Source organism: Lygodium microphyllum, chromosome 1 (assembly GCF_053477565.2).
Source record: "Lygodium microphyllum isolate KBCC chromosome 1, Lygodium_microphyllum_v1.1.10, whole genome shotgun sequence".
Taxonomy (NCBI): Eukaryota; Viridiplantae; Streptophyta; class Polypodiopsida; order Schizaeales; family Lygodiaceae; genus Lygodium; species Lygodium microphyllum.
The window spans coordinates 80,937,034-80,964,771 of NC_141135.1; the positions used below are offsets into that span (position 1 = coordinate 80,937,034).

Genomic DNA, 27,738 nt, shown 5'->3' on the forward strand with positions numbered 1-27,738 from the left:
CCTTGCTCAAGGATATATACTTATCATCAGCCCAATGAGGCATGAGATCAACCTTAAAGAGTTTAAATCATGGTTAATGTGAAACAAATGACCATCAAGGAGTATATCATCGACTCCTATGGCCTTCTCGCTACTAGTCATTGATGCTAGGTGATTGGCAATGAAGTGTTATTTCCCTTTGCGTACCCACAATAAAGAAATCAGACTCCAATAACAATAAAAGCCATCTGATGAAGTGTTATTTCCCTTTGCATATCACAACAGAGAAATCAATCTCCAATAATAATAAAAGACGTCTAGTGATGCATCCCGTGACACAAGGTTTATTTACAAGGTACAATAGCGCCCAGAAGTATATGGCATGTACCTGAAAAAGCTGGCAAAAATTGCTAGATATGATCAATAGGATAGGAACATACAGCATTTGAAACACATTTTGAGCTCTGCTTCAAGGAAGAAATAGATAGGCTAGGGCAGGGGGAAGTGAGGATTCTTTTGTGTGTGGAAGGTGGGGAACCAGGTGAGAGCTTTTTGGTGTTCAAGAGGCCGCTTAGAAGTATTCCATGGGTAAGCAGCTTTTTGCAACTGTGCCTGGCACTGACAGAAGGGTTGCAGAACTGGCAGCAAACATAGAAGCTGATCTCACTGTGAGTGTAAGACTATCTGCCAGTCATTATGTTAACCATCCATCATATTTGATTGGAAATGTGACATTTTTGCAAAGGCTTTAACTGATAGGAGCACTACGAGCATGGCTCCAGAAGATGTGATATGATGTATAAGGCCACTCTGGACGGCATATCACAACCCAGTGGATACACAGCTGATAAGCCAAGTGCAACCATCCAATTGGCCAAGATGAAGTTGCTGCGTGGGAACATTAATACATCAGTAGCAGGATCGGTGAATAAAGACGTAGCTGTTGCTGTTTTTGCTTGCCTGTTTCATGGGACTTGATGTGGTTGCATGGAGCAGTTTACATCAGCAGCTTGCAGCAACGCACATGAAAACCATCATGAATATATCAAAGGATAGAAGAAGAGTGTACACAGTAGCAGCTGTGGACCCAGTTCTTGCCACTGCCATTGCTGAGTTGCTCCATGCTGAGAATGATGCTTTCCTAGGTGATTTCTTGGACAGGTGATTGATGTTTTCCTAGATGGCCTGGTACTGGAAGGTATTAGGGGAGAGGTGGTGGCCAGAATTATCATCATCCTAGCTATGCATGGGTGCACAAAGAGTGGACATTACATACAGCCTATTGCATTGGCCATCTTTTGGGAGACCGTGTTTTGAGAGCATATTGTGGAAGAGTTAAGGGCCATTGTTGTGACTTGGTGAATCTCTTTTTTCCACTCTTTCGCCCTTATTCTATCCAACCTGCCAAGCAGGCCTGGCTCAGACGCCATGTGTAGCCATTCTATGCAGCTGACCATTTGATGGGAGTAGGAAAACCAGAAAATTAATAGGGTTGCTGTTTCAAGACATATGAAGAATCAGAGAAGGGACAAATCAAGGCATCCCGAAATTGAAAGCTGAAGCATGATCAGAGGCTAATACACTGGTTACCATCACCAATAGTCCTCATAAGAACATTTTTCATCTTCAAATATGTGGAATCAGTTTGCATCACTGATCACAATCTTGCGCTTCTCTACTCTCAATTGTGAGCAATAGATTGTGACTTTTCATGAATAGATTTGCTTTATGAATGCTTGGTATCCCAACCAAAAATGAATGTATTTTCCCTCATATCAATCCACCAACTACATCCTGACTTCTTTCATGCTTCATTTTCCACTCTCATAACTTCAACCTTGTTTGCATACTCTTGCATGCCAGCTGCTGCATAAATATTTCTCATGCAGACATATGCAGCGGTACATGTTTTATCCAGGTGTACTGCATGTTCAAAGGCCAATCTCCCAAGCTTCACATTCCCCCGTTTCTGACAAGCCCCCAATAGAGCAGTCCAGACTGGAAGGCAATCAGATGATGGAAACCTCTTAATCATTTTTAAAGACTTATCAAAATGTCCTGCACGTCTGAAAAGGTCAACAATGCAAGTGTGGTGCTCCACATCTGGTGTAATCCCATATGTTGTGCTCATATCTTGAAAATACATCTGGCCCTTATCCAATAGACTGGAGTGACTGCAAGCGTTGAGGACACTGACCATGGTGACCACATTTGGGCAAAGACCCTCCCTTTGCATCTGTTCAAAGCAGTCCAACGCTTCCTCACCATGCCCATGCTGCGCATAACCAGCAATTAATGCTGACCAAGAGACTACATTTTGAACAGGAAGTGCATCAAGCAGTTCTTGTGCTTTTGCAAGTGCCCCACATTTAGCATACATATCCACCAAAGCATTGCCTAGCTCAATGTTTCTTCCAAACCAACCCCGTCTGTCAATTTCATCATGAATTCCTTTGCCCTTGTCAGCTGCTCCAATGCTGCCACATGCTTTCAATGTGCAAGCAAAAGTGGCCGTGTTTGGACAAAGGCCCTCTTCTTGCATACATTCAAAGCAGTTCAATGCTTCCTCGCCATGGCCATGCTGGGCATAACCTGCAATTAGTGTAGACCAAGACACTACATCACGAAACGGAAGCTCTTCAAGGACTTCTTGTGCTTGTGCAAGTGCACCACATTTGACATACATATCCACCAAAGCATTGCCAAGTGCAACATTTGTGCCCAGCAACCCCTCTCTGATAATCTCATTATGAATTTGCTTGCCCTTGTCAACTACTCCCATACTGCCAAGGCTTTCAAAGTGCAAGTGTAGGTGATTGCATTTGGACAAACACCCTCATGTAGCATCCGTTCATAACAGTTCAGAGCTTCCTCGCCATACCCATGTTGGGCATAACCTGCAATTAGTGCAGTCCAAGATACTACATCTCTCACTGGAAGATCATCAAGCACTTCTTGTGCTTTGCAAGTGCGCCACATCTGGCATACATATCCACCAAAGCATTGGCAAGCACAATATTTGTTCCCAGAAACCCCCGCCTGACAATGTCATCATGAATTTGTTTGCCCTTATCAGTAGCTCCCATGATGCCACAGGCTTTTAAAGTGCAAACAAAGGTGACTGGGTCCGGACACAGTCCCTCACATTGCAATCTTTCAAAACAGTTCAGTGCTTGCTCACCATGCCCAGATTGGGCGTATCCTGCAATTAATGCATTCCAAGTCACTGTATCCCGAACAGGAAGCTCATCAAGCACTTGTTGTGCCTGAATAAGTGCACCACACTTAACATACATATCTACCAATTAGCCAGTGCCAAGGGAAATATTTCTCTCCACCAATCCCCATCTAGCAAATTTATTGTGTATTCGTTTGCCCTTGTCCAGTGCTCAAATGCTACCACAAGCTTTCAAGATGGAAGCAAAGGTTACTGCATTTGGACAAACTCTGTCATGTTCCATCTGTTCAAAGCAGTTCAGTGCTTCCTCCCCACGCCCATGTTGGGCATATCCTAGAATCAGTGAATTCCAAGTCACTACATTATGAACAGAGAGATCATCAAGCACTTTTTGGGTTTTTTCAAGCACACTACATTTGGCATACATATCCACCACAGCATTCGCAAGCACAGTATCCATTCCCAGCAATCCCTGTCTAACAATCTCATCATGAATTTGCTTGCCCTTACTAACAGCTCCCATGCTGCCACATGCTTTCAAGATGCAAGCAAAGGTTATTCCATCTGGACAAAGGGCCTCCCATTGCATCCTTTGAAAGTGAAAGGTGAGAAGGATCGAAGCTTGCACGCGAGCTATGGCGGGAGAGCAAGAGCAAGAAAGAGAGAGACAAGAAATGGGAACTCCAACAGTCACAATGTGTGACCGGGCCTTCCTTTATTTACTAGTCACTAAAATGAATGTAAAGAATAAAGTGACGTGACGGGCGCCCGCCACCTGCAGTGTGCAGTGGCAGGTACTGTCAGTGTAGTAATACACAGGGCGGCACAGCGGAGGCGCCTTTATCCCAACAACCTCCCACTTAAAGGCGAATCTGCCCCAGTGAGAGAGAAAAGAAAAGAAAAAGACAGTACAACTATACATAGGTACAAGGGATGAGGAAAGGCAACATCTCATCCAACGCCCATCAATCTCCTGAGGAAGGCAAAGCGCTCAGTAGTGAGGCTTTTCGTGAGCAGATCTGCAGGATTCTCGTCAGTGGAGATCTTGACAAGGTCAACAGACTTGTCCTGCACGACACCACGTATGAAGTGATACCTCACCTCAATGTGTTTCGCCTTCGCATGGAAGACCGGATTCTTAGCCAACTGATTGGTACTCATAGAATCCGAATGCAGTGTAGGTATAGCATCAATCCCAAGGTCAGCAACTAGACGGCCTAGCCATATGGCCTCCTTGCAAGCCTCAGTGTCTGCAATATACTCGGCCTCAGTGGTAGACAAAGCCGTACACTTCTGAACCCTGGACATCCAAGAGACAGCACCTCCAGCATAGGTGAATACATAGCCAGAAGTGGACTTCCTACTATCTGCATGTCCTGCATAATCGGAGTCAGTGTACCCCACGACCCCTGTATCCTAGCTACCATAGCAAATACACATATCTGTTGTGCCCTTCAGGTACCTCATGATACCCTTCACGGCATCCCAATGTTTCCTGCTAGGTGTAGCCATATAGCGTGCCACAACACCAACTGCAAAGACAATATCTGGACGAATGGCTATCATGGCATACATCAAACTGCCCACGGCTGAAGCATAAGGGATCTGGGCTATCTCGGCCCTCTGCTCATGTCTGCAGACAATCGGCCTGTGATACCTTCACATAAGAAGGCAATGGACAGCCAATAGGTTTTACGTCCTGCATGCGGAAGCGCTCAAGGACTTTATGAATATACTCCCTCTGTGACAAGTAGAGGAGTCTCTGATGCCTGTCGCGTCTAATGCGCATACCAAGTATGTGAGAGGCCTGTCCCAAATCCTTCATCTCAAAGCTCTTCTTCAGCTGAGATTTAAGAGCATCTAGCTCATCATGAGCTTTCCCTGCTATCAGCATATAATCCACATAGAGTACCAAAATAAGCAATGAACCATCACGGGCTTTCTTCGTGTAAAGACACGGATCCATAGCACTCTTGCTGTAGCCCTGTGATTGCATAAAGGCATCAAACTTATGATACCATTCCCTAAGTGCCTGCTTCAAGCCATAAAGACTTTTCTTCAACTTGCACACTAGGTACTCCCTGCCAGGTTCTGCAAAGTCCTTAGGCTACTCCATATAGATCTCATCATGCAAGTCCCCATGTAAGAAAGCCGTCTTGACATCCATCTGATATAAATCTAAGTCAAGCTGAGTAACCAAAGCCAAGACCAAACGCAGGGTGGTCATCTTAAGCACAGGAGAAAAGACCTCATCAAAGTCTACACCATGCTCCTACGTAAAACCCTTTGCTACCAATCTAGCCTTGTATGCCGGCTTGGGGTGTCCAGGGGTACTTTTCAGCTTGTACACCCACTTGCATGGCAAAGCCTTCTTGCCCTTAGGCAAGGCAACCAAATCCCAAGTCTCATTTTTATGCAAGGAGTCAATCTCAGACTGCATAGCCCTCTCCCAGGAGTGACTGTCACCCCTGCGCATAGCCTCATCATAAGTGAAAGGCTCTCCTGCATCTGTAACCAAAATATAATGCATAGAGGGCTGAAATCTATCAGGTGGACGTCTGTCTCTAGCAGACCGTCTCACTGCAGGCTTTGCTGCCTGCCCAGCTGCCTGTCCAACACCCTGACCATGAGCATCTCCTGCAGCTGTAGGCTATCCAACTGGCTGTGCAGGAGCTCTAGGCTCCTCCTGAAAGATCACTCTGCGGATCTCAACCACCTTCTCAGGCTACCTGTGCATCTTGTCTTCATGGAAGACTACATCATGGCTGCGTACTATTTTCCACGCCTGTGGATCCCATAGGCGATAGCCCATCTCTCCTGAATCACCATAACCAAGAAAGATGCATTTAATGCTCTTTGGATCCAACTTACTCCTCTTGTCCTTGGGCACATGGCAGAATGCCTCACATCCAAAGACACGGAGATGCGCATAAGAGGGTGGCTTACCAGCCCAAACTTCCTCTGCAACCTGAAAATCCAATCCACTAAAAGGCGATCGGTTTATGACATGCACTGCCATACTAACTGCCTCAGCCCAAAAGCTCTGTGGTAGGCCTGCATGGCTAAGCATAGAGCGGACACGCTCCTGAATAGTTCTGTTCATGCGCTCAGCCAAACCATTCTGGGGTGGGGTGTAAGGGGCGATCAAATGACGCTTAATACCCCTGTCATCACAAAACTGCTCAAAAGCACGTGAGACATATTCTCCCCCATTGTTAGTCCTAAGGCATTTCAGCCTATACCCAGTCTGGTTCTCAACAAGAGCAAGCCAACATTGAAAGACTACCAAGACATCGGACTTTTGCTTTATGGGATAAGCCCACACTTTCCTAGAAAAATCATCAATGAAGGTAACAAAGTATTTCGCGCCACCCATAGACATACATGGCATGGGCTCACAAACATCTGAATGCACCAAAGCCAAGGGCTCACTCATGCATAGCCTACCCAATTTCTTATGCGTAGACCTATTCTGCTTACCATAAAGACAATGATCACACAAGGCAAAACGTAAAAAGTCCAAAGGCGGAAGATATTGCAAACCAGATAACATTTTCATTCTCTTCAAAGACATATGCCCCAAACGGGCATGCCAAAGTGATACATGTGGGATAAAACCCACTGCCCAAACATGGTCTACAGAAGACCCAGATACAACAAGAGAATAGAGGCTGCCAGCCTTGGCGCCTCTAGCAAGCACAAGTCTGCCTCTGGTAATCTTCCAAGCAGAATCCCCAAAACAGACATGAAACCCTGCATCATCCAACTGTCCTGCAGACATAAGACTGCGCGTAAGCGCAGGTACATGACGTACATCCCTGAGAAAAAAGGAACTGCCAGTGGAAAACTGCAACTGAATATCTCCACATCCCACAATATCAAGAGACCTGTCATCTCCAAGTTTGACTGATCCAGATACAGTACGGTAAGAGTAAAACCACTCACGGTAAGGCGTCACATGGAAGAACGCACGTGAATCCAATAATCAGCACTGTGCATACATACTAGGTATCTCAGTCAAGTGTGAGGCATCAGAAGAACTAGCTACAAGTATGAACTCATCACCACCATCGGAATCCTCACTGTGAGTCGGAAGTGCTCAAAACATCCAAATCGGAGCTCCAAAATATCTGTCAAGCATGGATGAACTAAGAGGCATCAACCACGGACCAAAGCATGTAATGCATAGAGCTTATCCGTCAAGTACAGACAATAGGCATAAGCGGTCCAAATGCCAGTCAAGTCGACCAAACTGCCAATGACAAACCAATAACAACGGAGCAAATGCGATGCTCAAAAGCATTCCGGAATCACAATCATGAGTTCGAAGTCGATCCCCAAAGTGTAATACATCATGGCATAACCCATAGCATACATCCGGTATCGATAGAGAAGCAATACATGTGACAAATGAGCTTCAGCCCGCTCATGTACAGCAGCTCTAAACAGTCCAAAACTGTCAATTTCCAACCCACCAACAATGCCAAATCACAGGCAAATCGAATGCATACATTCCCAAGACATTCGGGCATCAAGTAGGCCGCATACGAACATCAAATAGCACAACCGGAATGGAGTGTAAGTAACAAATGCTAATGCCAATGTTGCTGCCCTGTTTTCAGCCTGTTATGACAGTTTATGACCGTCCCAAATCTGAAGAAATCAGCCCCGAATGATCAAGACCAATGCCCACAGCTTGAATGACATCAAACATGAAGTTTAATAGCCCTCTTGATCAAGGTAGAGAGCAACAAGAAATGGCCAAGTGTGGAGCTGAAGTAAACGAGTGCTAACAGCCTAGAAAAATGGCGCAATCTACCCTTTGGTGCTGAACTTGCTGCTGCTCCATGTGAGCTGAAAGGAGGTAATGAGGGGCTCAAGAAGGGCCTATCAAAGGCCTATGACAAGCCTCTTTGAGCCTTGATAGGTATAAGGCACAATATGAGGGGAATAAGCTTCAAGGGTTTGAAGCCATGGCTGCCCTTGTTGTTTGCAACTTGTAGACTGAAATAAAACCCTGAAAGAATGATCAAATACCTCAGTACCAATGCCTTGAAGGTGCCTCAATAGGCCGGGAAGGTGCTCGGGAAGCCGGGGAGTGACAAGAGCTCGGAGAGATCGGATATAGCTGCCGAGATGGAGATCCAATGCAAGAAGAGAGTCAATGCGAAGCTAAGCAAGCACCGAGTCGAGCTCGAGCAAGAGGAAGCCAAGCTCTGATACCAGTTGAAATGTGAGAAGGATCGAAGCTTGCACGCGAGCTATGGCGGGAGAGCAAGAGCAAGAAAGAGAGAGACAAGAAATGGGAACTCCAACAGTCACAATGTGTGACCGGGCCTTCCTTTATTTACTAGTCACTAAAATGAATGTAAAGAATAAAGTGACGTGACGGGCGCCCGCCACCTGCAATGTGCAGTGGTAGGTACTGTCAGTGTAGTAATACGCGGGGTGGCACGGCGGAGGCGCCTTTACCCCAACAGAAAGCATTTCAGTGCTTCTTCATCATGTCCATGTTGAGCATACCCTGCAATTAATGCATTCCAAGCCCCAATATCCCGAGCTGGAAGCTCATCAAGCACTTGCTGCGCCTTTGCAAGTACACCACATTTGACATACATGTCCACCAGAACATTACCAAGCACTACATCTGTACCTAGCAATCCTTGTTTAGCAATTTCATCATGAAATTTTTCACCCTTGTTCACTGCTCCCATGCTGCCACAAGCTTTCAAAAGGCAACCAAATGTGACTGCATCTGGACAAACGCCATCATACTCCATTCGTTCAAAGAAATCCAGTGCTTCCATCCCATGTCCTTCCTTCACATATCCTGAAATTAATGCATTCCATGTCACTACATTCCGAACAAGAAGCTTGTCAAGCACTAGTTGTGCATTTGCAAGCATGCCACATTTGGCGTACATGTCCACTAAAGCATTGGCAAGCACAGTATCTGTTCCAAGCAACCCTTGTTTGACAATCTCATCATGGATTTGTTTGCCCTTTTCAGCTGCTCCCACACTGCCACAGGCTTTCAGGGTGCAAGCAAAGGTAACTCCATCTGGACAAAGGCCTTCACATTGCATCTCATCGAAGCAGTTCAGTGCTTTCTCACCCAGCCCATGTTGAGACAATCCTGCAATTAGCACAGACCAAGGAACTACATTTCGAACTGGAAGGTTGTCAAGCACTTCTTGTGCTTTTGAAAACGCACCGCATTTTGCATACATACTGATTAAAGCGTTCCCTACATAGGAGCTCTTTCTGAGTAACCCACGTTGCTGAATATCAGCATGTAGTCTAGTGCCTCTGGACAAATCCTTGAGCTTGGAACAAGCCTTCAGAGCAGCCACAATGTTCTGATAGCAGCCCTTGCTGACAATCGCCTTGTCATAGGTGCTCATCAATCGCCGCACTGGGTTCCTTATCTTTTAGTCCTTTCTGTATCAGCTCATCTCGAATTGTAACGGCCATCAATCCACAGGGGCTCTTGGGTGATTTTGTGCTTGAAGTCTGGAGATAGTGGGTTGGCCTGTAATACAACCGAGCAGGACTCGTGTCAGAAGGGGAGCTGATGGCTCTCTGACCAAGGACTTTGAAAAGGTGGGGTGCTTACTTTGTTGCTCTGATTGTCCCACCATTGGGAGGGATCCCGAATGTATTTCTTCCGGAATCCGGAGGCCTGAGCAGTGAGTATAGTCGCCGCAGAAGCTAAAGTGCTTCGCCATAAATGGGAAGGGGCTTTCTCTCTCTCGTTTGAAATAATTGAATGAATTAAAGTATTTACAAAGGCCCTTCGCCATAAATGGGAAGGGGCTTTCTCTCTCTCGTTTGAAAGAATTGAATGAATTAAAGTATTTACAAAGGCCCTTGGTGCCCAACCAGCTAGACTGAGGCTGGTTACACAACGCCACGGCCTGCCCAATTTGTGGGCACAAGACTCTCTCGTTTGAAATAATTGAATGAATTAAAGTATTCACAAAGGCCCTTGGTGCCTAACCAGCGAGATGGTTACACAACGCCATGGCCTGCCCAGTTTGTGGGCACAAGACTATCGAAAGTGGACGGACACTGCCACCCTTTTACAAGGGTGATAGTTTTTGTACACAGACCTTCCGCTATCTATCTGCTGTTGTTTACACATAGCCTAAATGTGTCCGTCTGACACTTCCAAATTAAGATAGCAATTAATCAGGTAACACACTCAATCATTGGTCGAGCAATAACTAATACACTAATATTAACATAATTTGCACAATAAACATTAGATACTTAATACAACAAATCAACAATAACCAGTCGACACACTGCTACGCGAGCAATGATCAAAAGCTAGCCTCACTCACAACCCAATAAGGAGACATTAAAGAGTGCCGATTAGGATAATTGACTTTGTTGATGATCAACACAAATAATAAAAAAGTGTATTTTGCAAACACCACACAAGCCACAGACGAAACGAAACGACACACAATGCCTTTTGTAGCTCGATAATATCAAAAACACAATCTAGGTAGAGCATCACTCACACCTTACACAATGTTCAAAAACACAAACTTCGAAAACAAAAGCAATTGTACTAAATTCTCATACCTTGAAAATACCTTGAAATAACACTTGGCACTTTAGCTTCCAAATTCTCAGTCTCTTCGATTGGCACGATAAAATTCCACTCTCACCATGCGAGTCTTCTCTCTCCTCGCACAAGTTTCAATTTGAAATCAAGGAGTAAGGCTAGGCCCCTAGACTATCTTCTCCCTTCCTTAAATAGATTTCCTCAATACACACGTTTGTATATGTTTTTTGAAAAGCATAAAGGCTTTTATAACACTCATGCTTTCACCTTAAAGCTAAAAGCTTTAATGTTTTGAAACAAATCACAAGCCTTAAAAGCTTTATATTGATCGAACAGCCTTAAGGGCTATTAGATCTAAGCATTTTAAAATGCCATCCTTGATTTCTAAAAATGCCGCCGCCTTCACTTTGTTGTCTTTGGAAGTACATCACCAGTAATTTGATGATGATCCACCTATCCACAAAATAATCTAAATCTGATGACATCCTATTAAGTCGTGTCAAGCTCTGTTCAAGAGCTCTTCACCGCATTAAAATATACTAGCGTTCAAGGAACACTATCCCGCTTCGCTACCACGAAGCGAGGTGCAAGGGAAGTGAAGCTGTTGTGCTATCGCACAGTTTCCCTATCACACAGTAGGTAATGCTATCACAAAAACATCACATGCTTTACTCTCCTCTACTCACAACCCCTCTATCTCTCACCCCATTTACACCTCCCCTCTCTGTATCCACACTCACTCACTCAATTGCTCTCGTCCTCTCTCTCTCTCTCTCTCTCTCTTACACACATGTATAAAATGCCAAATATGCATTTGCATCAAGGAGTACATAGATTCATATATACATGCAATGACCATGCACCAAACTTGTAAACTTGTATCTATACTTGCTCTGCACAACAATTATAAGTAGCTCTAGATGATCCTTGGATGCTACAATGAGAAATAACATTGCTACGGTGAAATGAACCACAAATGAAAGATGTATGAACCACACCACAAAGTTTAAGTTTATCCAAGCATTGCATGCAAACTCTCAGTATTAATAACCCACATAGGTGAAGCAATGCTTGAACCAAAGTTTCTTCTAGAGACTATGCCAATAACCTTGCACCACAATTTCAAGTATCAACAAACCACAAAGTGTCACTCCTTGATTGTGCCTATGCATCTACATCCAAATGTTACAAAAATTTTGAAACTTCCCATAGGGTCTAACCAAAACGAAGCTTTCTTTTCTTTGAGAAATAACTGGGAAATTTTTCACTCTCCAATATAGCATGACTAGGCAAAGCAAGTCCGATCGCCACTCTTCGCCTTGTTGATGGTACAGGGGACATGATAGTATTTCCTCTCTTTCTTGCACCTAAAATTTTAGAAGCCCACAACGTAAATGTAAGCACATCTAACAACCAACAAAGACTACTTAATATTAAAACAACAATACTTGGCCTAACATCCGCAAACCACTCGGTAGGCTTTGTCATAGCTTGATGCAAGGTCACAAAACAATCAAGGTCTTTAAATTCATATATCGCCCACTCTCTTGGTACTCTATTAGTGTGAGATGGTCAAAACCTCTTATCATGTTCAGCTTCACCCATATGCACTTGAAAATGTTGAGTATATACAATGTATTCCTCCCTCCCCTAGTCTATGTTTCTCCTTTGTTTGGGACCCCTCTCCCACACAATTTTTACGTCTCTCACTATATTTTCACACACACACACACACACACTCTCTCTCTCTCTCTCTCTCTCTCTCTCTCTCTCTCTCTCTCTCTCTCGTGTACACATGCATAAAAGGATAGACATGCATTTGCATCTAGGTATATAGAGACTCACATATATATACAATGCCTTTTATACACCAAACTCGTAAACTTTACCCATACGTACTTTGCATGATACCTAGAAGTAGCTCTATACGATCCTTGGATGTTGCAATTGGAAATAGCATTGCACCAAACCATAAACAAAAGACATACAAAATGCATATTTTGTATCCTTGAGTGCAAGAAACTATATGCTTGCTTACCATATTCTCTCTATCCCGAATCTCTCTCACTATTTTTTGCCTCTTCCTCCCTCTCTCTACATATCTTCACCCCCCCTCCATTTGCGACTCTTCTCTCGTATATTTGTTACCCATCTCTCTTTCTCACATCTATCCTCCTTATTCCCTCCCTCCTCCCTTGTTATCTTTCTTCTCCCTCCACAAGCTCTATCTCTTCCTCCCTCCCCCCTTGTTACCTCTCACTCCCTCCGCTCTTTAACCCCTCTCCTCTACTCTATCTCTCACCCCTTTTACACCTCTCCCCTCCTCTATTCACACTCACTCACTCACGCTCTCCCTCCCTCTCACCCTCTCTCTCTCTTTTACACACATGTACAAAAGGCCAAACATGCATTCAGGAGTACATAGACTTATATATATGTATGCAGTGACCATGTACCAATATTGCAGTTGCATCCATACTTGCTATGCGCAGCTAGAATTAGCTCTACATGATCATTCGATGTTACAATTAGAAATAACATTGCTACGCTGAAATGAACCACAAAGTCTAAGCATATCCAAGCATCAAATATAGACTCTCAGTATATTAACAATCCACACGGGTGAAGCAAAGCCCAAAACCAAAGCTTGCTCCAGAGCCGATAACTTTGTACCATAAATCCAAGTATCAACAAACCACAAAGTGTCACTTCTTGATTACACCTATGCATCTACATCCAAACGCTGCAAAAATGTTGAAACTTTTCATGGGGCCTAACCAAAATGAAGCTTTCTTTTCTTTAAGGAATCATTGGAAAAAATTCCATTCTCCAACACAACATGCCCAGGTGAAGCAAGTCCCATTGCCACTCTTCGTCTCGATGATGGTATAGGGGACATGATAGTCTTTCCTCTCTTTCTTGCGCCTAAAATTTTAAAAGCCCACAACGTAAACATGAACACATCTAACAATTGACAAAGATCACTTAACATTGGAATAACAATACTTGGCTTAACATTTGCAAACCACTCAGCAGGCATTGGCATAGCGTCACAAAATAACCGAGGTCCTTAAATTCATACACGGGTCACCCCCTCGGTATTCTATCAGTGTGAGATCGTCAAAACCTCTTTTCCTGCTCAGGTTCACCCATATGCACTCGAAAACACTGAGTATACCCACAATGCACCACCTCAATAAAAACTGGAAGTAAAATCTCTATGTTGATATCATCATATAAACGCTCAATGATCCATGCAAGCGTTCTTCTTATAATATCATGCATTGTCACTGTGCACAAGATACACTGGAGTTCCTTCTGATACTCAGAAGCTGGATAATAACCCCAGCTTGGAGTAGGCATCTGCAAAAGTCAAGCAAACACTTATATACAGTGTAGAAAATATATACTCAATTACCATTGAGTATATGCCAATCGAATACAGCACAAAGGCCATTTCACATATACACCAAGTAAGGACTACAAAGCCATCAAAATTCAATAGATACATCTCTGTAAAAATGCAAGCATATCATTCTACCCTCCAAAAAATTCATCTCTGTATGCATCTTTGCAAAAAAGTAATGCACCTTATTGCATCTTCTGAAGTACATCCTTGTACACAATGTTCGTCATGACATTCCCAGTGCTTTCATCCTCATCCAAGAAGACCCTCACACCGCATGAGGATTTCACTCTTGAAAATGCAACATACAACTGTCCATGTGTAAATATTGGTGTCTTTAAGTAAAGACCAATAATAGGACAATGTCTGGCCTTGCGACTTATTGATCATCATAGCAAACACCAGTCGAATAGGAAATTGCCTCCGCCTCATAGCAAACGGAAATTGCAAGGTGCTAGGAATAAAAGTGATCCTAGCAATAAAAACTCGTTCCCCTACATTTGTCCCTGTTATTATCTCAACATCTATCACCTTTTTATTGAATGCCTTACATATCAACAATGTACCATTACACAAACCTTTTGCTGGATTTAAGTTCCTAAGCAGAATAATAGGTGCATTCATCTTTAGCAGCAATAGATAGGGAGGAAATCCACCTCCAAGATCTAGTGTATTGAAATACTCTACAGAGTATAAAAATGAATTATCACCTGTCTTTGCAATTGAATCCACACTATAGTATTGTATAACTTCTCCTGGCATCGATTGCAATGCACAATGATTCAAAGAAGCCACCTTTGTATTCCGCGTTGTAAGTATAACACACTCATTGAAATATGCTCCAAAGTCTCTCACCATGGACACTTCACCATACACACTATTAACCAATGTTTCAATAGAGTGCCCTTTCAATACCATGCTAGATGGAATATGTAACTTATCACAATTCTCCATAATACCCACTCCATCCCCTATCCCTTGAATCCAACCAACAAATCCATTATCCATTATACCACTAGTGATTGACATCCTCATATTCCCAAACAACCTTAGCATCTTAACATACTGCCATAAATGAGAGTAACATAGTGTCGCATTAACAATCTTCATGGGAGCCCTTCATCGCGATGGGCAGGATTTGCCTAAAATCTCCCCCAAGCAAAGTAACATTTCCACCAAATGTTTTATCACAACTCATAACATCTCTTAAAGTTCTATCAATAGCTTCAAATGCAAACATGTGCATCATCGGAGCCTCATCCCACAAAATAAGGCTCGGCTATCTAAACAGTTGAGTAAGATCGCTCTAAACATGAATATTACAGGTGGATCAATTACATCGATCCAATGGAATTTTAAACCTCGAGTGAGTAGTACAATCGCCCTATAGAAGCAAAGCAGCAATGCCAGATGATGTTGTTGCTAATGCTATATGACGATCACTGTGCAACCTAGCAAGCAAACGCTTGTAAAGAAATGTCTTTCCAAACCCACCAGGACGATCCAAAAAAAAAACATCCCCAGAGTTTCCACCAATGGCACCTATAACTACATTATATGCAACTCTCTATCTGTCATTCAACATTGCCTGCATACAAACACAAACTCTACGTTGCTCTAGTATATCATATGCATATTCATCTTCTAAAAGAGGGTTAGCACACAACTGAGAATCTGTTCTGGCAATCCATCAAAGTCAGACAATCTTCTCCCATGCCATCGTAAAAGATCCTGAAGATGCAATAAAGCCCTCTTTGATGCCTCTTGTTGTAGAACTGCATAAGATATATGCACAAGCTCTAGCTATAACTTATATAAAATATCCTCCACCATTGGTGACATAAACCTATCCCAAAGTTGACAGGCTGCGCAGGCTCACAAAAGACCAAAATTGTAGCAAATAAAGCACGCAACTGGGCACCAATTTGTACAGATGTAGCCTCTTCCAAGCACATAGCACACTCATCATCACCCTTTAACATGCCCTTTGCAATGCATGCTTCCTTAAAGGTGTTGTATACCACGTTGCCAACAGTACACAAATTATCAACAGACATACATCCTCGAGACACTGTCAAGAGCATTCACAAGTAATAACACTCACCAGATGTGGGGCGGCACAAAGTATATTTGACCACATGTATTTCCACACTTTCTCTTCGTCCATACCTTTCATTGTGCATTCCACACCCAATACATCGAGAAGTCTTGATAGCGAATAGCTTGAGCCTCTAGATGAATATGATTGCACACAAACCATTCCGTAAGAGTAGTTTTCCTAATATCTTCATTTTGCATAACATCTGATATATTATTTGTATCTTGAAACACCACATAATTCTCATCAGGAAAGTGCACCTGTAGATGCACGGTATATTTTGTTGAGATATCGAGCTCCACTCGTGATATGCCAGGGTGACTGTTGTGCATTTATGTCACTGACTTGTTAGCTGCAGATGCGGTTGGTACACCGCCCATGAATAATAACTAGATGACAGCTATCCTTATCTACTCTAGTTCGTGGCTCAGTTAGTATGCCACCTTAGTTAGTTGAGTTTGGTTTGAGACTCATATATAGGGTTTTTCTATTTTTCTATACTAGAGTTCTTTTGGCTTACACAAATAAGAAGAGGAAAATTGTTTCCAGCCTCCACCTTTGTGTGTATTCCCCCATTGTGTAAGTGAGAAAGCTACAAATGAGACTCCTTCCTTCTCTCCCACAATCTTGACATGGTATCAAAGCCTAGTTTGTGGTAAGGAGCGCAAGAAAGCAAACCAAGTTCGCGGCGTTCTGGTAAGAAAACCAGTGTTGCTTTCATTTTTCGAGTTTTGGGAGCAAGTCTCTGCGTAGCACAGCCGAAAAGTGCAAGAGTGCATTGTCTCAGGTTGAGACGCCCTTCGCAGTGTAGCAAGATGACAATATATACTGCGTGTAAGAGCTTTAGCCCTTGGTTGCCCTGTTTTTTTAATTCGAGGCCATTTCGGGGTCTGTTTTGGAGGCAGAAGTTTTCCGCATGCACTCAGGAAAAGGCCCTGTTTTTTGCTGTGCGATCACTGGTCTACAAGTCGGTAAAAAGTCACTGTAGAAATTGCATCGTATGCCTATGCGCAGAGACATTGGGAGTTACAGAATCATCCTTGTTGCCTATTGATGCAAAATCGTCACTAGAAAGTGACTGTGTGGTCAAATACCACTTTCGTTAGTTTTGCAGATTTGCCCTTGTGAGGCTGAAGCTGTGTTTTTTGCAGTGACAGAATTTTTTGTAGTGTTCTGTAATGGCGTCTGATTCTCTTTCACAGATTGTCACTGAAAAGCTTGACAAGAACAACTTCCAAGCATGGAAGTTTAGAATGACGAATTTCCTTATGGGAAAAGGATATTGGGAATTTGTTGTAGGAAATGAAGAAGAACCAGTTCTTCCTAATGTTCCCAATCAACAGCAAATGCATGCATTTAAAGGATGGCATGAGAGAGCCAGAAAAGTTATGTACTGGCTGTCTATTAGTATTTTAGACTCTATGATTGTGCATATTCAGGATGCAAGTACGCCAAAGGAGGCATGGGATACTTTGTCAAAAATGTATAGCACAAATAAGCAAGCCAGGAAAATGCAGCTCAAGCAAGAGTTGCATAATGTGCAAAGAGAAAGTATGAGCATCAATGACTACCACATGAAGGTGAAGAGGATTGCAGATGTACTTGCTTCCATTGGGTCGCCAGTGGAAGATGATGATTTAGTTTTTGTGACCTTGAATGGTCTAGGAAAGGATTATGCACAGTTCCGAACATCTATTTTCGTCCGTGAAAGATTTCCTGATTTTGAGGAGTTGATTGCTCTTCTAATTTCTGAGGAGCAAAGAAATGGTGGTGCATCTTCTTCAGGAGGAACTTCAAACGAAGCTGTCTTCTACTCAAATGCTGGAAGAGGTAGAGGTAGAGGTAGAGGAGGCCGATCTGAAGGCCGTGGTAGAAGTCAGAATATGCAGCAAACTCAAGAAAACCAGTCCTATGGAGGAGGACGTGGTAACTCTAGAGGCAGGGGGAGCCAAAGAGGTCGTGGTGGATGGCAAAGAGGCCAAAATGCAAATAGCAATGTTGAATGCTACTACTGTGGTAAAATGGGTCATATGGCTAAAGACTGCTATAAAAAGTAGAATGACATCATGAATGGAAAATTGCAACAAGGGAATTATACATCTTCTAGTAGACAGGGTGATGACAGAAATCAGCATTTGTTTATGGTGCAGCACATGACCAATTCTGTGACAAGTGCAGAAGAAAGCAACGATGTGTGGTATGTTGACTCAGATGCATCAAACCACATGACAGATCATGCAGAATGGATGCAAGATGCAAGGAAAATGGAAAAACCAGGATTTGTGGAGACTAGTGATGATACTGCACATCTTATTGTGCAGATTGAAAAATTTCCTTTGTCTATGTAGGATGGGAAAAAGAAATACCTGTTGGATGTATTTCATGTCCCGAATATCACCAAGAACCTGGTTTCTGTTGGTCTAATGGTTGAGCAGGGCTTGCAGGTCAAATTTAATTCTCATGGATGATTTGTTGAGGATATGAAAAATAAAGGTTGCTTGATAGCAAATGGAAGGAAGAAGGGCAGAATGTTTACGTTGGATGCAGACATGTGTGAATTGAGTGCAGCAATGTTTGCACATGGGACCAGTGTAGTTGCAGATATTAATATCTGGCATAAATGCAGTGGTCATGTTAATGTACAACGACTTAAATCAATGCAAGCCCAAAATATTGTTGCAGGATTGCCTAAATTCAAGGTTGCAGAAATGCATAAGGTATGTGAAGCCTGTCAATTTGGAAAACAGGCAAGGAAACCATTTCCTAGACATGTTCAAGAGAGTAAGAAGCCATCGGAATTAATCCACTCTGATGTGTGGACTACTAAAGCTGCATCTATTGAAGGCTGTCATTATTTTGTCACTTTTATTGATGACTATAGCAGAAAAGTTTGGGTGTATTTTATGAAAAAGAAAAGTGAAGTGTTTGTGCATTTCAAAACTCTTAAAGCTATGGTTGAAAAAGAAACAGGCCTACAATAAAATGTCTAAGGTCAGATGGAGGGGGAGAGTACCTCTCAAATGAGTTTGCAAGGTTCCTGCAGGAGCATAGCATAAAGCAGCAATATTCATGCAATCATACCCCACAACAAAATGGAATTGCAGAAAGGAAAAACAGGCATATTGGAGAGGTATCTCGTGCCATGCTCAACGAAAAAGACTTGCCAGATTTTTACTGGACTGAAGCAGTTGCTACAGCAGTCTACATAATGAATAGGACTCCCACTGCAGCAATACATGGGATGACTCCAGAGGAGAGGTATACTGGTAGGAAACCAGATATTTCTCATTTGAAGATTTTTTGTTGCATTGCCTATGTTCATGTGCCAGATGAGTTGAGATCCAAGTTGGATCCAAAAGGTGAGAAGTGCATCTTTATTTGTTACTCTCTGCAGAGCAGAAAGGGTATAGATGCTATAACCCTTCTACTTGTAAGTTTATAGTGAGCAGAGATGTTGTTTTTGATGAGATGAGTAGCTAGTATAAACCAGTAAATGTTATTGATAATGTAGATGCACAAAATGGTAATGCTGTACAGAATTCATAGCAGCAGTCACAAGATATTAGTGGACCTGGAGTGTCCTCTAGCAGTGGTTCACATTCTTTGCCATGGACAGACAGATTGAGATCAGGAGAATCTTCTCAAAGCAATGCAGATAGTGGTATGCAGGTTTTACGAAAAGGAAAAGAGAAGGTAGATCAGCCCATGTTTGATGTGAATGCAGGTCACTCTTATGTGGATGGTGAATCCAGTGGCTCACAACAGAGCATTGATGATGAGTTGGGTATTCCTTCTATTGTTACACCTGGAGTAAGGAAGACCATGGATGTTTTGAGAGCACCTGGGAGTGAACCTACTTTGCACAGGTCTACCAGAGATAGCGATCCTGTGGATAGGCTAAAATATGATAGATTTACAGCCATTCACTATACCTATATGGTCAAAGTGATACAAGAACTAGGACCCACTTCTTTTGAGCAAGCCATGGGAAAAGAAAAATGGGAGAAAGCCATGGATGAAGAAATAGATGCCTTGGAAGCAAATGCTACATGGGAATTGGTACCTTTGCCTAAAACAGATGGTTCTGTGAATAGATACAAGGCAAGATTAGTAGTCAAGGGATATGCACAAACATATGGCATTGATTATGAAGAAACATTCATTCTGGTTGCAAGGATGGCAACCGTAAGAGTAGTCATTGCTATGGCTGCATCAAAGGGATGGTCTTTGCATCAGATGGATGTAAAGAATACCTTCTTGCATGGTGATTTGCAAGAAGAGGTCTATATGGAGCAGCCACCAGGTTATGTGCATGCTGTTCATCCTGAGTTTGTTTGCAGGTTGAAAAAAGCCTTGTATGGCTTGAAGCAAGCACCTAGAGCATGGTCTGACAAGATAGGACAGTATCTTGTCACTATTGGCTTTTAGATTTCCAAGGCAGATTTCTCACTTTATGTGAGAAAAACAGAGAAATGTATTATGCTACTTGCCATTTATGTTGATGATTTGATTATGACAAGTGATAGTGATGAAGATATCCTTCATGTGAAAATGCTATTGAAGCAAAAGTTTGAGATGAAGGATTTGGGAGAGCTCCGTTATTTCTTGGGCATTGAGGTGATTAGATCACCAAGTGGGATACGGCTTTTGCAGAGGCAGTATGGATTGGACATGCTATCCAAATATGGGATGACAGGCTGTAAGCCTATTTCAGTTCGTTTGCAGCAAAATGTGAAGCTGAGCGCAAATGCAGGTGAGCTTCTCAAAGACCCTACTATGTACATATGCGTAGTAGGAAGTTTGATTTATATGACTATTACCAGGCCAGATTTGAGCTATGCTGTTGGATTGGTAAGTCAGTTTATGCGGGCTCCAAGGAAACCGCATTTGGATGCAGCTAGACGCATACTCAGGTATGTGAAGTCCACATTGCATTATGGACTATTTTATGAGACTGGGGTTCAGATACAGTTGCATGGATACACTGATGCTGATTGGGTTGGTAGTATTTTTGATAGACGATCTACCAGTGGATATGTGTTCTCTTTTGGGAGTGCTGCAGTCACTTGGAGCAGCAAGAAACAGCTTACAGTTGCCTCGTCGAGCACAAAGGCTGAGTACAGGGGTGCAGCAATGGCTGCATGTGAAGTAGCTTGGTTGCATAAGCTACTTTATGATATGCATCAGCCTACAGATGGGCCAGTTGTCATTTATTGTGACAACATGAGCAATATACACTTGGAAAATAACCCAGTCTATCATGCTAGAACAAAGCACATTAAGGTGCATTATCACTATGTGCGGGAGAGGGTTTTACTAGGTCTTATTGATCTAGTTTATGTCGGCACAGAGGATCAAGTAGCTGACATATTCACGAAGGCATTGGGCGCAGAGAAGCTGCATAAGTTCAGAGACTTGCTTGGTGTGCAAGAATTGGAATTGAGCTCGAGGGGGGGTGTTGAGATATCGAGCTCCACTCGTGATATGCCAAGGTGACCGTTGTGCATTTATGTCACCGACTTGTTAGCTGCAGATGCGGTTGGTACACCGCCCATGAATAATAGCTAGATGACAGCTATCCTTATCTACTCTAGTTCATGGCTCTGTTAGTATGGCACCTTAGTTAGTTGAGTTTGGTTTGAGACCCATATATAGGGTTCTTCTATTTTTCTGTACTAGAGTTCTTTTAGCTTACACAACTAAGAAGAGGAAAACTGCTTTCAGCCTCCACCTTTGTGTGTATTCCCCCATTGTGTAAGTGAGAAAGCTACAAGTGAGATTCCTTCCTTCTCTCCCACAATCTTGACATGTTTCTGCTTCAGAAGCATGTTGGCAAATATATGACTATGCATTGCACAATTCGATCTCATCCACTTCACGAAAGGTCATACCATTTAACCCTGAGTTTCCAACAAAAAATTTAATGGTTGCACGATCATGTCCCTTGTATATATACTTATACAAATACTTAACAGCTGCCACCGTTGAGCATACCTCAACATTTATATGTGCATTGTATTTTTTACTCAAGTAAGGATTATATGGAACAATCCATTGATTATCAATAGTATTACCCTTTATTGTGACCGTCTTTCCATCATCTCGTCTTCTATAAATAGGATAGCCAGAGCTATCAACAGTTGTTACATTCACAAACCTCCGAGGGAATCTTTTAGTGCATCGACCATTGCACATGCAAGGGCTCTTGGGATTCATTGCACTGCAAGGACCATGGACATTGCATTTTGAGATAGTTTCAAACAAAGTAGAAAACTTTGCTTTATTAGGAAACTCAACACAAACAAATCTATCATAATGGCATGCTTTAGAGGGTTTAAAAGGGTGCTCCAAAATTAACAAAGTATGAGAATGCGGTAGCCCCCGCTTTTGAAACTCAATCACACTAACATAGCTTGCAACATTCCCAAACAGATTCCTTTTCAACAATGTATGCATCATATCAGCATGTTTTTTATGGAATACTCGAGCAGTCAAATCAAGATGATCATAAGTAGTCTATCCAGGCAACAAAGTGTTAGTTATCTCTAACCACTTGGGATTACATGTCATTGTTATAAACAGATAAGGTTTTCTCTTACTCCACACTATAGCCATGGCATCCTGATACAACTAATATATGTGTCTTGGCCCACCAGTAAAAGAAGATGGAAAAACCACCCTTTTACCAATAGAGGCACCAATAATCCCCATTGGCCCATCATCCATCACTCCCATCATATCTACTAAGCCCTTATAAACTTCCGAGCGTAAAACTAATTGATTTTGATGACATCAAGCCAACTTACATTGCTCTCTACTACAGTTTGCAAACAATAAATTGTTGCAACAATCGACCACCCCGCAACATGCACACCTCAGTGTCCTCACTCACTTGTAGTTGAAATGCATAAAATTGCATTTGAGTAACACGGTCCTTATTAGACAATCCATGTATATTAATTGGAACATTAACACCACTATAAGGTACCTTTACATGCCAACCATCATCACCCATAAGAAAAAGAAGAACGTATAGCATTGGCATATATGCCCTATGCAAGTTTGAAATAGCAATACATTGTCCATCTCGACTATAAACATGTATGTCTCAACGATCAAGAGTATTCTCATCGCCTTGTCCTAGCATGATAGCCGCAACCTCAATCACCACTGGAGCTGAGTATTGTTTATTAGCATGTTGAACCCCAAAAATAGTCATTCTCAAATCATGCAAGGGATTGTTTTACAATTGCATATCCACGGATCTAAAAGCTTGTGCATATGCATTGTGTTGATGCATCATAGACTGAAGCTCCCCAATCAAATTTGGCAATAAATTAGGCATACCATCCAACCAATTAGATAACTCATGCTCAGTATCATAAACATAAAGTTGTGCAAATCTTGGCCTTTCCTGTCATTGCACATTAGGAATCAAAGGGCCTATACGATGATAAATGGAGCCATGCACTCTAAAGGTATAAGAATTTTCCACAATAGACAAAAGCTCATCAACATTCGCACTGACACAAATGCAAGAGCACTATTATATGCTCGTATATTATTTTTAAATACTCTACTTTGAGATGCATACCATGCAACAAATCATGCAATAGCTGTGGTGGATATTGCAACTGTGGCAACATTACTTTTCCATTTCGACAACAATGTTTACCAAACAAAACCGACCCTTGCACTTGAGCCTCAAATCTCCACAATTTAGCCAAACATAGCTCACAGCAATATTGTAGGTGCAGGATGAATATCCATTGCTGGCAAAGCATGTAAAATGGAGCAAAAACCTCCATTTCGAGGACTAAAAGTTGGAGCATTATTGACAAGTGACTCATTAATCACAGGATTTCCTAGGTTTTGGTGATTTTCAGTATCACAATTATCACAATTATAATCATTAGCAAATTGCTGCTCAATCAAAATGTGAAGTCCCTCACGAATCAAGCTACCATGATTTAGAGCCCCTCCTAGCAAAATGTTTTGACACTCAACTATAGTAGAACACATCTCTTTGTACCCCCTCCGGTCATGTTTTGCCATTTGAGTCCTAAGCCTAGCAACATGTCGTTGTCTATATCGTGTAGAGTTGAGTTTATGCCTATGAATACGCAACACATAATCCCTACTAGTTCTCTGATGCGAAAATCCCATATTGTTTGGATTCTCACAAAGCCTGCACATCAAGAGAAAAGATGCATTCTTTCAAGGAGAGACTTGATTGGGATTAGTATTTTCAAAAAGACTTAAAAGTAGAATCAATCTAGAATCACATAATCCAAAATACTATAGCAATTTAAATCAGCACAATCCTCCTATGTGCAAGGGACAATAGTAGTCAAAATTAGAATCATCATATATTTTTATATATTCTATAGAATTAGATATCCAATCCAAAGACAAACGAAAAAAAACTATATCTAACTAGCAAGCGATCCCCCAAAGCCTATAACTCAAACCCAAACATCACTCTTCAACATGAATGCGCAATAAACTATAAAACGTTAGGATTCTTAAATCAATGAACTCTTCTCTCGAGATTGCAAGACATAATAAGTGTTTCTATGTCAAAGAGAGGGACTGGGAGAGAGAAAGAAGAGAGAGAAGACTACAGAGAAGAAGAAGAAGAACAAAAGAGAGAGAAAGATAGTTATGAGGAGAGAGAAATACTAGAAATGGAGAGAGAAAGAGTAGGAGAGAGGAAGGGAAGACATGGAAGGTTGGAGAGCAAGGTGAAGGAGAAAGAAGACTTGTATAATTATCTGATAATGAAAAATTAAGTCTCTCTCACCTTATATACTAGCCAATGTAGCTAGTATTTCCCCGTTATTAAATCCCCCTCTCTTACATTCCATCCCCACCCGAAGGTTTTTGCCCTCAAAAACAATTTGGGCACGTGTGGTAACTGGGAGGGGCCGATTAGAGTACTACTCTGCAGCATTATTACAAGGGTATACTGATGAATGAAGAGGTATTATTGTGTATGATGGGCCATGGGGTATGTACGATACATGGGCCTTATTGGGGAGTTATAAACATGAGTTTTTGACCCAAATATCTGGAGTAAATGCGGGCTGCAGATAGTGGACGGCATGCTGTTTACTACAGGACCCTGCTGTAGTGAATTTGTCATAACTTTCTGTGGGAGGCTCCAAACGGGGTGTGCTATACATCAAAACAGAGCTCTTGAGAAGTACTTTCAGCCCATGTATGGTGTGCATTGCTCTCCATAGTGCAGAATAAAATCTGCTTTAAAATAGAGTGTTGTCTATAGTCTGTCTAGGGGAAAACAGGGCCATAATTAGCTAGATTTCAGCCAAATCTACTTCTAAAAGGTATGGGAACTCTTCCAAAACTGAAGTTGGCCTCCAAGAAGCTTCCTCGAGTGGTAAACCTTGCCACTTAATCAAATATTCCATGATCAAGAGAGAGCGAAGCCTCTTTTCACTTTGTTCTATGGCTTTTTCGGGTATGTATTGAATGATGCCTTCTTCATCTATCGGTGGGAGTTTCTCAACATAGTCCACTGTTGAGCCAATGAAGGGCTTCAACTGACTCACATGGAAGACATTATGGATCTTTATAGATGGGGGTAATGCCAATCGATATGCCAAGTCTCCCACTCTCTTGATAATCTGGTATGGTCCATAGAACCTGTGTGCCAACTTATTGCTGGACCCATCTTTCAGGGAGGCATATCTAGACTTAGGCACTTTCACGAGCACCGAATCCCCTTCTTGGAACTCCACATCCCGTCTTTTGTCATTAGCATAAAGCTTCATTTGATCTTGGGCTCTCTTCAAGTTAGCTTTACACTGCTGAAGTAAGGCCTGCATTCCATCCAATTCTTCCTTGCTTTGTGGATTTATTTTATCATTGAAGATAACCACAGGAAGGGGCACCTTGTAGCCATACAAGGCCTCAAAAGGTGAAACTCCAATGCTAGTGTGTGTAGAGTTATTATAGGCAAACTCATCCAAATGCAACCATGAGTCCCAAGCATGTTGCGCATCATGACAGAAATGCCTCAAGTAAGTTTCTAGCCATTTGTTAAACCCTTTCTATCTGACCATCTGTATGTGGATAGTAAGTAGTGGAAGAGGCTAACTAAGTGCCCATAGAGCTAAAAACTGCCCGCCAAAAGTTACTCATAAACTTAGCATCTCGGTCATGCACAATGACCTCTGGTAAGCCATGTAATTTGAAAACATATTCCATGAATTGGCTGGCTACTTGAGAAGCATTATATTGAGTCTTTGTGGGAATGAAATGGGCTGCCTTTATGAGTCTATCCACAACTACATAGATGTTGTCCCAACCTTTCTTGGTCACTGGTAGGCCGGTAATGAAGTCCATAGTGATGTGTGTCCACTTGCCTTTAGGCATAGGCAATGGCTGAAGTAAACCAGCTGGTTTTAAGGTGCTGTCCTTATTTTGTTGAGAAAGCACGCAGCCCAAGACAAAGTCTTTCACATCTCTCCAAAGGCCCTTCCAATAAAAGCTTTTAGCAATTTCGTCATAGGTCTTAAATACTCCCAAATGACTAGCTATAGGGGCTAAATGCATCTCCTACATGATTTTCTGCTTGAATGGGCAGGTATGAGGGATGGCAATTTGGCCATTATACCATAAAAGCCCATTTTTCATCTGATACGAAGAGTTTTCCACACATTGTCCTTGCTGTAATTTCTGAAATACATTGCTGAAATCAGTGTCTAACAAGTAAGCCTCCTGAAGCTCATGTATCCAATCACTGTGTAACTCCATGATAGCAGAGACTTTACATGCCCACATCCTAGATAGGGAATTAGCCACTACATTGTCCTTCTCACGAGTGTGGGTGATGTCAAAGTCATAGTTCTATAAGGTGGCTACCCATCTCCTCTACTTCGGAGTCAAATTTGACTAAGACAAGAAGTACTTGAGTACTCTATGGTCGCTTTTCACTCTAAACCGGCTGCCATACAAATAATGATGCCATTTCTTGATGGCATGAAGGATGGCCAACATTTCCTGATCATAGACATTCATAACCCTCTCATTTTCAGCCAGCTTTCGACTCTCAAAAGCTATGACCTCATGTTCTTGCATCAAGATTGTACCAATTCCTCTCCCACTGGCATCACATTAAATGGTGAATTCCCTAGAAAAATCAGGGCATACCAGGATAGGGGCTGAAGTAGGCAAATCTTTCAGCTAATTAAAGCTTCTATCTGCCAATGCATCCCAAAAAAATGCTTCTTTCTTTAGCCTATCAATGAGAGGGGCTGCAATAGTGGCTTAGTGTCGAATGAATCTGGGTAAAATGAGGAGAGACCCAAGAATCCTCTCAAAGAGGTAGTATTTGTAGGTGTGGGCCAATCTTTGACACACTGCACTTTCTTTGGGTCAGCTCTAATGCCTGCCTCACTGACAATGTGTCCTAAGTACTCAACCTTAGTCTGCATGAACGAACACTTTGTCTCCTTAGCAAAGAGTCTATGCTATCT

The 27,738-nt window shown here is 42.3% G+C and overlaps 3 pseudogenes; 2 read left to right on the forward strand and 1 right to left on the reverse strand.

The window, feature by feature from the left end:
- The first annotated feature begins 302 nt into the window (after positions 1-302).
- On the forward strand, positions 303-1,415 carry LOC148041306 (uncharacterized; annotated as a pseudogene).
- Positions 424-9,905, reverse strand: LOC148041307 (pentatricopeptide repeat-containing protein At2g33680-like; annotated as a pseudogene).
- Positions 9,906-25,316: 15,411 nt separating this feature from the next.
- Positions 25,317-27,738, forward strand: part of LOC148041308 (uncharacterized) — a 33,303-nt pseudogene continuing 30,881 nt past the window's right edge.